Genomic DNA, 12,134 nt, shown 5'->3' on the forward strand with positions numbered 1-12,134 from the left:
AGCAGCTTTCTCAGCTTCTACAACACTTCTCAGAAGCTGCTATTAAACAGACTAAAACAGCTTGAAAAGAAAGGGCTTTGCCCCTTCCCTTCCCCTTCGTGCAGGGCACCTTTAGAGGCACAGCTTGCAGCAGGCTAGGATCTGCTCTCGGTGCTATGCAGTGGCAGTGCCCTCTCACCTGGCTCTGCTTTCCGTTCCAGGCTCTGGATTTTCACACATTGAGGCTGGAAGGAGATGTTTAGAGCTGCAGGTGTAATGCTGGGCAGAGGGAAGCTGTGCTGGGCTCCTGGTGCCAGCCTGTGCTGCAGTAATGAACCATCACTGGTGCTGCTGGATGGAGGCAGTTTGTGGTGGCTGGCAGCAGCTCCTGGGATCCTCTTCTTTCCAGTGAGCAGGTAGTGCCCAGGTCTGAGTGTGTGCAGGGGTTTGGGAGCTTCTCACCTTGTTCCAAAAGTGTTTATTAGACTTTTAAAATGCATTGCGGTAACAGCTATCAGTGATAGAGTTGTGGTATTTCAAGGTTACTGTTTGCATCAGTTCTGAACTGAGTCTGAATTATTTCACTGCAGCTGCCCTGCCAAGGGCACTGTCTGCTGCTGTCTTTGGGCCTGGCTTTTCACAGAGATTTAATGGAAGTAGGCCTCTGAAAATAGATGTGAAAGGACTTCCAGGATGTCAACCACAGAGGGGTCAGGTGATGTTTGTTGCAGGGGACAAGCATGCCAGCCTCTCAGCTCAGGAGCCCTGGGTTCTGACCCAGACCAATCACATACTGCAAAGATGGCTGTAAATGGCAGGAGGAGCTGCAAGGCAGTGCAGAGTTGTGATGGTAAGCCTGGAGAGCTTCATTCCTCTGCCAGACTCTTGCCAGTATCAACTGAACGCACGGACACTAAATTTAGCCACCTTGTACCTATGAGATCTAATTAATGGCCAAATACATTTTAGTCCACTGATTTCAAAGGCATGACCAATGCATGTGTAACAACCATCAGTCTGCACACCCTCAGTAACATAAGGACAGGACACACTTGCCATGGCTTGGTGTGTGATGGGCACACTCACTGGCTGCAGAGGCTCCTTCTGTCACGCCTTGGGGTGTCTGGGGCAGCACTGCAGAGTCCCTGCATAGCCCAGGCAGGAGGGTGATCAGCTGAGGAATGGTCTGGGGCTGTGTCCAGGCTCCCCTCGCAGCTGGCAGCACCCACATCAGGAGGAAGAGGAGAAGCCACGTACCCTCTGGGCTGCTGGAAGAGGGACATGGCTGCTAGTCCCAGTGCTGGGGAGCAGCATTTGTCACAAGCTTGGCTTGTTTTGTGGACCCAGCCAGGGCAGGGTTAGCAGAAGTGCTGGGACCTGGCCCTCGCTGCTGGCTCAGGACAGCTGAGCCCCCCAGGAGGCTGCAGTTCAGCACCAGCCTGTCACAGTTACTGGAACCCTGCATCCCTCTGGGTGTTGGTCATGGCAGCAAGGGCCCCTGGCAGACCTGTGCCAGGAAGGTGTCTGCAGGGAGCATCCCTCCTTCCTTTGAGGCTTCACCACTAAATGTCAAACATAGATTTGGGAATTGATCCTTGTCCTGGTGAGGTCAGACTGCGATGGCTCCTGTCAGTCCAGGGTGCAGCCTTGAGCTGCTTTCCCCAAAGGGTCAGAGCAAGGGGGCTTGTTCCAGCTGTGGCTGCAAGACTGTGAGTCAGGAACCCAGACTCCATCACAAGCTGCTATATTGAGCTCTTAAGCTGACAGCCTGCATGGCTTGGGGTTGTGACCCTGTTGCCAGAGTGAACATGTCCTGACCCTGCTGTGTGACCTTGGAGTAGCCTTCACAGGGGACTGCTGCAGAAGCTGGGTTGCAGATGTGGCCTAAGAATTCAAGTGAGACTTTCTCTCTTCTGCTGGGTTCATATTTCTGCTTTAAATGAGGGCATCCTTCTAACAGTGCAGAAAGGGGGAGCATTGGTGCTGTGTTAAACACAGCCTCAAGATGCTAGACATTACAGTACCCTGACAGAGACTCTTGGAAAGAAAAGTGCCTTTTTTAAGGTACTTGTAAAAAGGCTTTTGCCACCCCACAGCCAACAGGAGAGATGGAGCCTGTGGGGATTCAGGTATCCCTGTGGACAGCACCATGGGCACAAGGCTCTGGGGCAGATCAGCCCCTGCTGCTGGGCTGGTGACAGGGGCTGAGTTCTCCACAGGTGAGGAGGGCAGGTCTGTCCTGGGGGTTCTGGCCAGAGGGATGAGAGGGCTGAACTTGAGCTTCTGAGACAAATGTGATGTGGTTTGATGATGGCTTAATGGAGGGATGTCTTGGAAGGCAGACAGAGACCTTTTCCAGGTGGGTTTTAGCAGGAGCAGTTGGGAAGGAGGAGTGCCAGGTACCACGTGCTTCAGCTCACACCCAGTATGTCTGGATTCCTGGAAGTTGCCAAGAGATATCTTTGTTCTTACTGTATTTTCTGTAAATATTCCTGATGCTGAGTTGTAAAGTAAAGGCAGATGTAAATACGGAGATGTCAACTACGTCCCCTCGTCTCTAGTACTCGATCTCTTTGTTTAGGGAAGGCACACAAAGGCTTGTTTGTATTTATGCCAATTCTTTGTCCAGGAGAAACACATCAAATACTGAATGTAACACAACTAGTCCAATAAATTTTAAAGATTCTTATCTAGCGCTGTTGCAGTTGTCAGTTTTTGCTGTTCCACAGGGCTCTGGCAGAGCCCTGCCAGTGCAGCCAGTGCATATGTTTGCCAGGGCAGTGGCAGGCAGATGGAGCCATGGTAACAGAGCAGCAGCTTCTCTTGAAGGAAATTACCTTGCCTGGGGAATGAAAACATGGAAACAGCCTTTGCAGGGAGCCCTGGGGCTCCTGCAGTGTTCTCTGGCTGCTCAGGTCTCTGCTCTGCAGGTCAGGCACAGGTCCTGCACTGCCCCTGCCAGCAGGGCCAGCGGAGCTGCTGCCATAATGCGGTGGCCAGAGCAGTGCCAGGCTGCAGGCACCAGGCAGCTCCTGTGTGCTGAGGAGAGAGAATGGCACTGCTCAGCTTGTTGGGCAGCAGTGCAGGACAGTCCTGTCCTGTGCAGGTGATGTACCTAGTGAGCTCTAGGGAGTTGGGGAAGCCTCAGGAGACCTGTGGCAGAGGGTCAGGTCTGTCAGTGCCCTCCCCCTGGGTGAGCCAAGATCCCCCCTGGCTGTCTCCAAGCTCCCAGGGAGGTGTTAGAATCCCTCTGACTCTCACGGTGGTTTCCTGGGTCAGGGGGCAGCATTTGGTCTTGCAGGACTTTTTCTGTGTCTAGGTGCTGCTGAGGCACTGTGGTGGTTACTCAGCAGCTGCACTGCATTGTCTGTGGCTCTCCACCCTTCCCCTGCAGTGCTGCCTTTGGCCTCTCCTCACCTGTCCATGGGGCAGATTACCTGAGCTCTGGAACAAAACCACTGAGCTGCCCATTCGAGAAACCTCCTCAACCAGGGCAGTGTGGACGTTGGGTTTTCTGCCAGCTTCCTCTGGTAACTTCAGGAGGTGCCACCAGCCCAAACTCCTTACTGTGCTGCTTCCAGAGGAGGTCCCACTCAGATCCCTGAAGGAACACAGAAATCCCACAGACTGAAATTCCTCCAGTCACAAAGGGCAAATATCAGAGAGGCCTTTCTGGGATTGATTTGGGGGGCCTGATGCTTTGCTCTGCCCTACAAAGGAAGCAGGAGAATGACTCATCTCCCCTGGAGGCTGGGAAACCTGGACTGTCCCTGCCACGCATCCTGCCCACTGCCACGAGCTCCTCCCTCGCTCCAGGCTCTTCCCCTTCCTTCCCAGCAGCTTTTCCCCAGTTCTCGTTTTGTGGAGTGCAGTTTCCAGCCATGCCTGGAGCTGCTCTTCAGGCACCATCTGCTCCTCAGCAGTGCTCTCCTTTGCTGTGATTTTCATCACACAGGTGTTCAGCTGGAAGTGGCCAAGTTCTTTGTGAAGAAATGCCCTTGCACTTGGCTGGAGCGGGGGCAGGCTCGTGGCAGCTCACCCAACAGCCAAATGCTCCTGCCAGGTGCTGTGCCTGGCTTGCCATGGACTCATCCTGCCCCAGCTCTTGGCACTCCAAGCTACTGCCAGCCCTGCTCTGTATTCCTCAGTTTTATTGATAAAGTCACTGCCTTGGGCTGGGTGTTGAGGACATCTTCTCACCCTGCTCTGTGCCAGTGAACAGGAGGTGCCTGCAGCACCACAGCCTGGCCCTGAGTTACAGCAGCCCTCAAGTCCTCCCACTGGCAGCTCCCTGCAGATCTGCCACCAGCAGGAGTGAGATGGCACTTCCAGTTCCTTGGCAGGGTCCCTCCAGGCAGGAGCACTAGGGAGCGATCAGCTGCTGCTGGGCTGTTTTGGGAGGCTGGAAAACTCAGGAAGTGCTTCTTCAGCACAGCCTGGGGGAACGGGAGCTGGGTTGGTAGCCAGGAAGCTGTGTTGGGGGTGTGGTGGTGACCAGGCTTCAGGTTCAAGCAAGCCCAGGACCTCAAAGGCAACTCAAATCATTCCTCAGCTGGCTCCTCTGGCTGCCCAGCTTCCTCAGGAAGCTGGCTGGAAGCCAGTTCTGAGTCATCATTTTTTTATTAAAGCTGCTCCCAGGCACAGAGGTGGTTTTGGTGCTGAGGCAGCAAACAGTCAGCAGCTGCTGGGTCATTCCTCCACAGAGTGTTTTGGAGGCACCATGCAGGCGACTGCTGTGAGCCCAGAGGTATCAAACCCAGGGGGCAGGAGAGGCTGCTCCATGGGGTGCACAACAACCGGCAGCACCCCACAGCCATGCTGCAGCCCAGGTCCTGCCCAAGCAGAGCAGCCCTGAGGCAGAAAAAGCTTCCCATGCCAGCTCCCTCTGCCACCCCCTTTGCCAGCTGGGCTCCTGTAAGGCTGTCTGCATGCATTCCTCTGGGTGATGCTGCTTTGGCAGGGGGATTGGACTCGGTGATCTCTGAAGGTCCCTTCCAACCTCTGATGTGAGACTGTGACACCCAGTGCCCATTTCCCACTGCAGCATGGCTGATCCTGAGCACAACTGGTGCCAGGCTTCACTGCACAGGATGCCCAGGGTGAGATGCAGTGCAGTGACTGCCCCCAGCTGAGGGAATGGCTCTGGCTGCTGACTGGGGACCCCATGCCTGGGAGGAGGCTGAAGATGGAACTGGGCTGGGCTGTGGCTGTGGTGCATGCCCTGCAGCATGCTTGCTACAGTGGTGGATGCCAACAGCTTGTCCCTAGGCCAGGCAGACTGACAAAGTGTCCCTGAACTGTGTCAGTGCCACCAGACTCTCCTTGGGCTACATCGGTGCTGCTAGGATGTCCCTGGGGTATGACAGTGGCACCTTGGCATTCACAGGGCACACAGACAGGGCAGCCCAGGGCTGTGGGTGCCACTGGGGTGTTCCAGAGCCATGGACTGGGTCAATGCTGTGGCAGTGGCCCTGTCCCAGCCAGGGGGAGCTGGCAGGTTGCTGCAGGAACCAGGAGCATCCCAGCCCTGGCCTTGCCAGTGCCAGTGAGGCTTGGCAGGCTGCTGGGGGGACACCTCAAGCCAGCACCTGGGCATGGCAGTGGCCAAGGGCAGCAGGCTGGGGGCTGCCCTGGTTGCACTTGGGGTTCCAAGCTGCCCTCTGCTTCCTGCCAGCACAGTGATGCCTTCTACTTGCTCACAGCGGCAGCTGCACAGGCCCAGCCCTGCCTCTTGCCCAGGCCATGCTGGCACAGAGCAAAGCAGTGTGGTGCTGGGGTTCATGCCAGTTCTTCCCACACTGGTTTTGCTGGGAAAGGCAGGGATTCATCCCAGCTGCAGAGAGAAGGGCTCTCTGGGCTGCTCTCAGAGCAGGGGCTGGTGGGAGCCAGGGCTGAGCCACAGTGAACTGGCACTGCCACCTTCTGCAGCTCCAGGGGCTGGGCTGCTTTGAGTGGCAAAATGGCCCTCAGCAGCAGTAAGCATGTCCCAGAGAGGCTGGGGGTATGGGACTAGGGCTGGCACTGCCACAGGGGGCCTGTGCTCCCTCCCTGTCTTGTCCTGACCCCAGCTGCTTTCTGGGCTTTCAGTCCCCCAGCACAGGCCACCTATGCCACTATGCCCAGGTCCAACACTTCCAGCAGCATTCCCATCCCTCAGCACAGGCTCGTCCTCCTGCTCCCTGTGTCCAACCACCCCAGCCCCCCCTATGCACACCTCCACCCCAGGGGTGCTCTGCTCTCAGAACAGGGGCCCAGCACAGCCTCTCCTAGCCACCTTGATAGGGAGCATGGCACTGTGCCTCCCCCTTTCCCTGGCACCTTCCTGCACTGTCCTGGGGCACTGGGTGTGCAGGCTGGGGTCCGTGGGGGCCCCTCCATGGTGCTGCAGCCCCCACAGCCCCACGGAGGTCGGTGCTGGGCCATGAGCACTGTCAGGGAGGGGCTGGGTGCCCCAACGCTCACCCAGCAGCCCTCGGTGGAGGCACTTCTGCTGACATGATTAAAGGACTCTCAAAGTGCTTCCTCCATGTGCCATGGATTCATTATTATTATTATTATCTAATAAAAGATTATCTGACTCACTTTCATGTTTCTACCAATTACAAATTGACCTTGCAGCTGCTGGAGTTTCTAAAATTAGCCATAATGATGCATTTTACTAAGATAATTAATTAGCTAAACTGAGAAAATTAAGTGGTAGAACTGCTTCACATGCTGCTAATTATCTTTTATTATGTCATCTTTGCATGCAAATACAGAAATATTGTGATTATTTTAAATGCTGTTTTCATCAGCTCAGGCAGGTGGTGGCACAGCCATGGCTGTGCTAGGCCCTGGGGACTCCGCTGCTTCCTGCCTGCAGGACTCTGCCTTTCAGCTGCAGAAAATAAAGTTATGGCCCAAATTAGGTTGATTTTGTTGATTGATTTTAGCAGGGGCTGTTGGCTGGCAGGAGGGGCATGGTGGTGGCAGGAGAGCTGAGAGCCCTGAGGATCATAGAACCACAGAGTGATCTGGGTTGGAAGGGACCTCCAAAGCTCATCCAGTCCAACCCCCTGCACTCAGCAGGGACATCCTCCCCTGGATCAGGCTGCCCAGAGCCCTGTCCAGCCTCACCTTGAATAGCTCCAGAGATGAGGCCTCAACTACCTCCCTGGGCAACCTGTTGCAATGTTCCACCACCCTCCTGGTGCAGAACTTGTTCCTCACATCCAATCTCAGTCTGCTTTGCTCTAGTTTGAAGCCATTGCCCCTGGTCCTGTCCCTGCAGGCCTTTGGGAGCAGTCCCTCTGCAGCCTTCTTGTAGCTCCCTTCAGGTACTGGCAGGTCATTATTAGTTCTCCCTGGAGCCTCCTTTTCTCCAGGCTGAACACCCCCAGCTCCCTCAGCCTATGCTCATAGCAGAGCTGCTCCAGCCCCCTGATAATTTCCTGCCCCTCCTCTGGACCTGCTCCATTAGGTCCATGTCCTTCCTGTGTTGAGGGCTCCAGACCTGGATGCAGCACTCCAGGTTCCTTCTGACTGTCAGGGGACTTCTGGGTGAGGGGGAGCATGGTGCAGGGGTGCTGCTCCCACAGGATCACAAAACCACTGAATACATCTGGTTGGCAGAGCCCTCCAAGCTCACCCAGCCCAACCCTCGACCCAGCTCAGCACCAAACCATGGCCCTAAGCACCAGGGCCACAGCTGCTGGATCACCCCCAGGGAATGGGACTCCAGCACCGCCCTGGGCAGCCTGTGCCAATGTCTGAGAGCCCTTCCAGGGCAGAAATATTTCCTCAGCTCCAGCCTGAGCCTCCCCTGGGCAGCTTGGAACCATTGCCTCTGCTCCTGTCCCTTGCCACCAAGGAGCAGAGGCTGTCCCCTCCTCACCCCAACCTCCCTTCAGGGAGCTGCAGAGAGCAATGAGGTCTCCCTCAGCCTCCTCTTCTCCAGCCTCAACACCCCCAGCTCCCTCAGCCCCTCCTCTAGCCCAGGGCCTCCAGGCCCTTCTCCAGCCTCCCTGCCCTGCTCTGGACAGGCTCCAGCCCCTCAATGTCCTTCCTGCAGGGAAGGCCCAGATCTGAGCACAGCACTCGAGGTGTGGCCTCCCCAGTGCTGAGGGGGATGGTCACCTCCTGGCCCTGCTGCCCTCCCTGCTTCTGATGCCAGCCAGGATGCCTTTGCCCTTCTTGGCCCCCTGGGCACTGCTGGCTCATGGTCAGTGCCTGCCAACCAACACCCCCAGGTCCCTCTCCCAGCTGCAGCTTTCCAACCACACATCCCCAGGTCTGCAGCTCCCCATGGGGTGGTTGTGACCCAGGTGCAGGACCTGACCCTTGCCCTTGTTGAGCTTCACACAAAGAGCCTTGCCCATGGCCAAGACCCTGCTGTAAAGCTTCCCTACCCTCCAGCAGATGGACACAGCCACCCAGCTTGGTGCCATCTGCAGACTCACTGAGGGAGCCTTGATGCCCTCAGCCAGATCATTGCTAAAGACATTAAAGAGCACAGGCCTGTGTCAGTGTGAGCTGAAATTCCCCTCCGACCGACAATAACCAGGCTAGCCCAGTCTGGAAGCAAATGAAGGCTGTATTTACAAGCAGATGAAATGCAATTAATATGTACAAATATACAAAATTCACAACATTTACAAATATATACAATCAACAGAAAAGCACAACCGATCTCCCTTTGCTTCCCCCCAAAGGGGACCTTTCCCAAGGGGCCTCTCTCCCAGGGGCTTCCCCCCCAGACTCCCCTAGCAGAAAGCAGAGTTAGCTAAAGCAGAGAAGTTGTTAACTTAGCTCACCAAGGTCAGTGTGTCATCTTCAGCTAGAAGAGAAGAAGAAACAGCAGCCAGACAGCCCAGCAACTGCCCCCACTGCAGAATGCAGAATGTGCAGAGTGCCTACTTTGTTTTGGGTAATAATTCTTAAACATTTTTATCTATCCAATGGAAGTGTTTAGAACAATCAGTATTTTGCTTTCTTACACCCAATAGTGACTTATTTACATTCTTTCACTTTCTCTGTTCTGAACTTTGCAAGGAAAAATTAAAAAGACAGTTTCAAACCATCACAAGGCCCCAGCACTGAGCCCTGGGGGACACTCCTGGTGACTGGCACCAGCCAGGTTCAGCTCATTCCCCACCACTCTCTGGGCTCAGCCATCAGCCAGGTTTTTACCCAGGGCAGAGGGCACTGAGCCAAGCCTTGTGCCAGGAGTGTCTGCAGGAGGATGCTGGGGCAGAGAGCAGCAAAGTCTTTGCTAAAGTCCAGGCAGACAATGTCCAGGCCCTTCCCTCATCCCTTAGGCAGCTCACCTTGCTGTAGATCAGACCAGGCAGGCAAGAGATGCCTTGCACAACCCCCTGCTGCCTGGCCATGATCTGCTGCTTGTCTTGTGTGTGCTGTCTGATGGCACTCAGGGTGCCCTGCTTCATCACCTTCCCTGGCACCCAGCTCAGACTGCCAGGCCTGTAGCTCCCTGGATCATCCTTCCAGCACTTCCTGTAGATGGTGTCACATTTGCTGACTCCCCCAGTCAGCTGGGATCTCCCCAGTGAGCCAGGACTGGTGACAAATAATGGTGAGCAGCTTGGTCAGCACAGCTGTCAGCCTCTGAAGTACCCCTGGGTGGACCCCCCTGGGTCCCACAGACTTGGGCACATCTCAGTGGCACAATAGGCCATTGCTCATTCCCTGTTGGATTGTGGGGGCTGCTTCCTGCTCCCCATCCCTGTCTTCCAGTTCCAGGGGCTGACCCCTCAAGGAGCAGCTGGGGTCACTGGCAGACACTGAGGCAAAGCAGCCCTGCAGCAGCTCAGCCTCTTCCTTGCCTTTGGTCACCAGGTTCCCTCCTGCACGAGCAGTGGGTGAAGGTTCTCCCCAGCTCTCCTTTTCCTATTTCCATACTTATAAGAGCATCCTTCCCAGGGCCCTTCTCGCTCAGATTGTGACCTGTGACTCCAAGCTCCAGTGCAGCCATCCTGGAGCAGTTCCTGGCACCTCACAGGAGTCTGGGAGCAGCTGGGTGGGCACTGTGCACAGTGCTGTGTGGAGACTCTGCCCTTGGACACCAGCCACACACACTGGGCAGCAGCGTTGGTGCAGCAAGGAGCCTCCTGGGTGCATGCTGCCATCGGAGCTTTCCCATCCCAGGTGCCTGCTCGTCAGTAGGAGTCAGCCTGGGATGCTGTGAACTGCCCCAGTGCTCCCCAGCACCCCAGCGTGGCATGGGCAGGGCTTTGTGCACCCGGGTTTATTTCACCCTGTACCCTCTGTGCCCTGCCTGCTGTGGCTGCCAGCCTTGTCCTGGAGCAGGCAGGAGCTGCTGTGCCTGGGCAAACCACGATGTCCTCACACAGCCACCCACAGCTCCAGAGCTCATTTCCAGCTCAAGGGGCGCATGGGCAGCTGCTGCTGGGGGAGTTGGTGCTCCTGGCCTCGACTTTGGTGCTTGAGTCCCTTCCCAGCACAGGCAAGATGGGGCTGGGGCTGCATTCTGCTCTCTCCAGCCGTTTCCTCACAAGCAGCAGCTTCCATTTGTGCCTGTGGGCAATTCAGGGCAGGGGAAAGAGCTCTCTGGGCAGTTGGCTTTCCACAGCCCTACAACAGCCCAGAGGGATGAGCAGGATTTGATGACTGGCTCCATAGGGACGCTTCCTTCTGGCTTGCTGGTCTATGCTGGAGATATGGCAAAGGCAGCACTGATGGGTGCCCCAAGTGCCACTGAGCAGCTGGGACCGCAGTGCCCTGTACCCAGCCCCCGCAGGCACAGCCCACGGCCGTCAGCAGCTCTGAGGAGAGTCAGCGCTGGGGCTGTGCACAGGGGAAAAGACCGTTTCAACGACCACAGGACTATTCTGGAGCTGCTGGCGGTGCTCGGAGGAGGTGTCTGAGGCCCTGGGGGTGGCTGCATGAAGAGCAGGGCTGTGGTTCATCAGGGCTGGCCACTAGGAACGGCGCCGAGATGCTGGAGCTCCCGGGAAGGGCAGGCACTTGAAGCCTCGTGCACAGGAACCACGAGCAGGGACATCTCCCTGGGACAGAGAGCAAAAGGGATTGGGACAAGGGAGAGGTAATGGGAAAGTGCCGTGCCTTGATGGCAGGGAAAGATCAGAAGCACAGAACAGAGTTCTCTCACCAGGGTTTGAAAGTGGCCACCAGAAGCACTGAAAGTGGCCACCAGAAGCACAGAGCTGCGAGTCCCAGGCAAGACCTGCTGGGGTTTGTTCCTTGACTTCATTATCCATGAGGGACAGGGGGGATGCAGCCCTCCCCATACAGCCCCAGCTGCAGCCCTGCCTACAGTGCTTACAGAACCACAGACTGGTTTGGGCTGGAAGGGACCTTCCAGGCCACCTCGTCCAGCTCCCTGCAGTGAGCAGGGACACCTGGAGCACGCTTCTCACAGCCCCATTCCCCCTGACCTGCAATGGTGCCAACCTGGGGGCATCTCCCACCTCTCTGGGCAGCCTGGGCCAGGATCTCCCCACCCTCAGGGTCAAACATTTCTTCCTTCTTTCCAGTCTCAATCTCCCTTTTTGAGTTCAAACCATCCCCCCTTGTCCTGTCACATCAGCCCCTGCTCAAGTCTGTCCTCAGCTTTTTGATTTCCCCTTGAAGCACTGCAAGGCCACCAGAAGGTCATGCTGGAGCCTTCTCCTCTCCAGGCTGCTCAAGCCCAACTCTCTCAGCCTGGCTCACAGCAGAAGGCTTCCAACCCTGCCAGCATTGCTGTGACCTCCTCTGGCCCTGCTCCAACAGGTCCCTGTCTGTGCTGAGGACTCCAGAGCTGCCCCAGCACTGCAGGGTGGGGCTCAGCAGAGCACAGCAGAGGGGCAGAATCCCATCCCTGCCACTGTTGCCCACACTGCTGGGGATCAGCCCAGGGCAGGGTTGGCAGTGCACGGTGCCCACCAGCAGCCTTTTTTCCTTTGGCAATACTTCAGCTTTCCTGCCCAGGTCACACCCAGCACATGGCTGCTGGTGAGGCAGCCTGGATTGCCCTGGGGATGGGGTCAGGTATTTGATCCAGAGCCACAGTGGACATCCATCCCCTGCATGTTTCTGGTGAGGCAACCAGGGTCCTGGGGGTGCTGGGGCATGAGGACACCTTTCACAACCCACAGAGTTTATTCTGCAGAAGCCTGTCACAGCAAAACTGTGCT

The sequence above is a fragment of the Indicator indicator genome, chromosome 24 (genome assembly GCF_027791375.1).
Source record: "Indicator indicator isolate 239-I01 chromosome 24, UM_Iind_1.1, whole genome shotgun sequence".
Classification (NCBI taxonomy): domain Eukaryota; kingdom Metazoa; phylum Chordata; class Aves; order Piciformes; family Indicatoridae; genus Indicator; species Indicator indicator.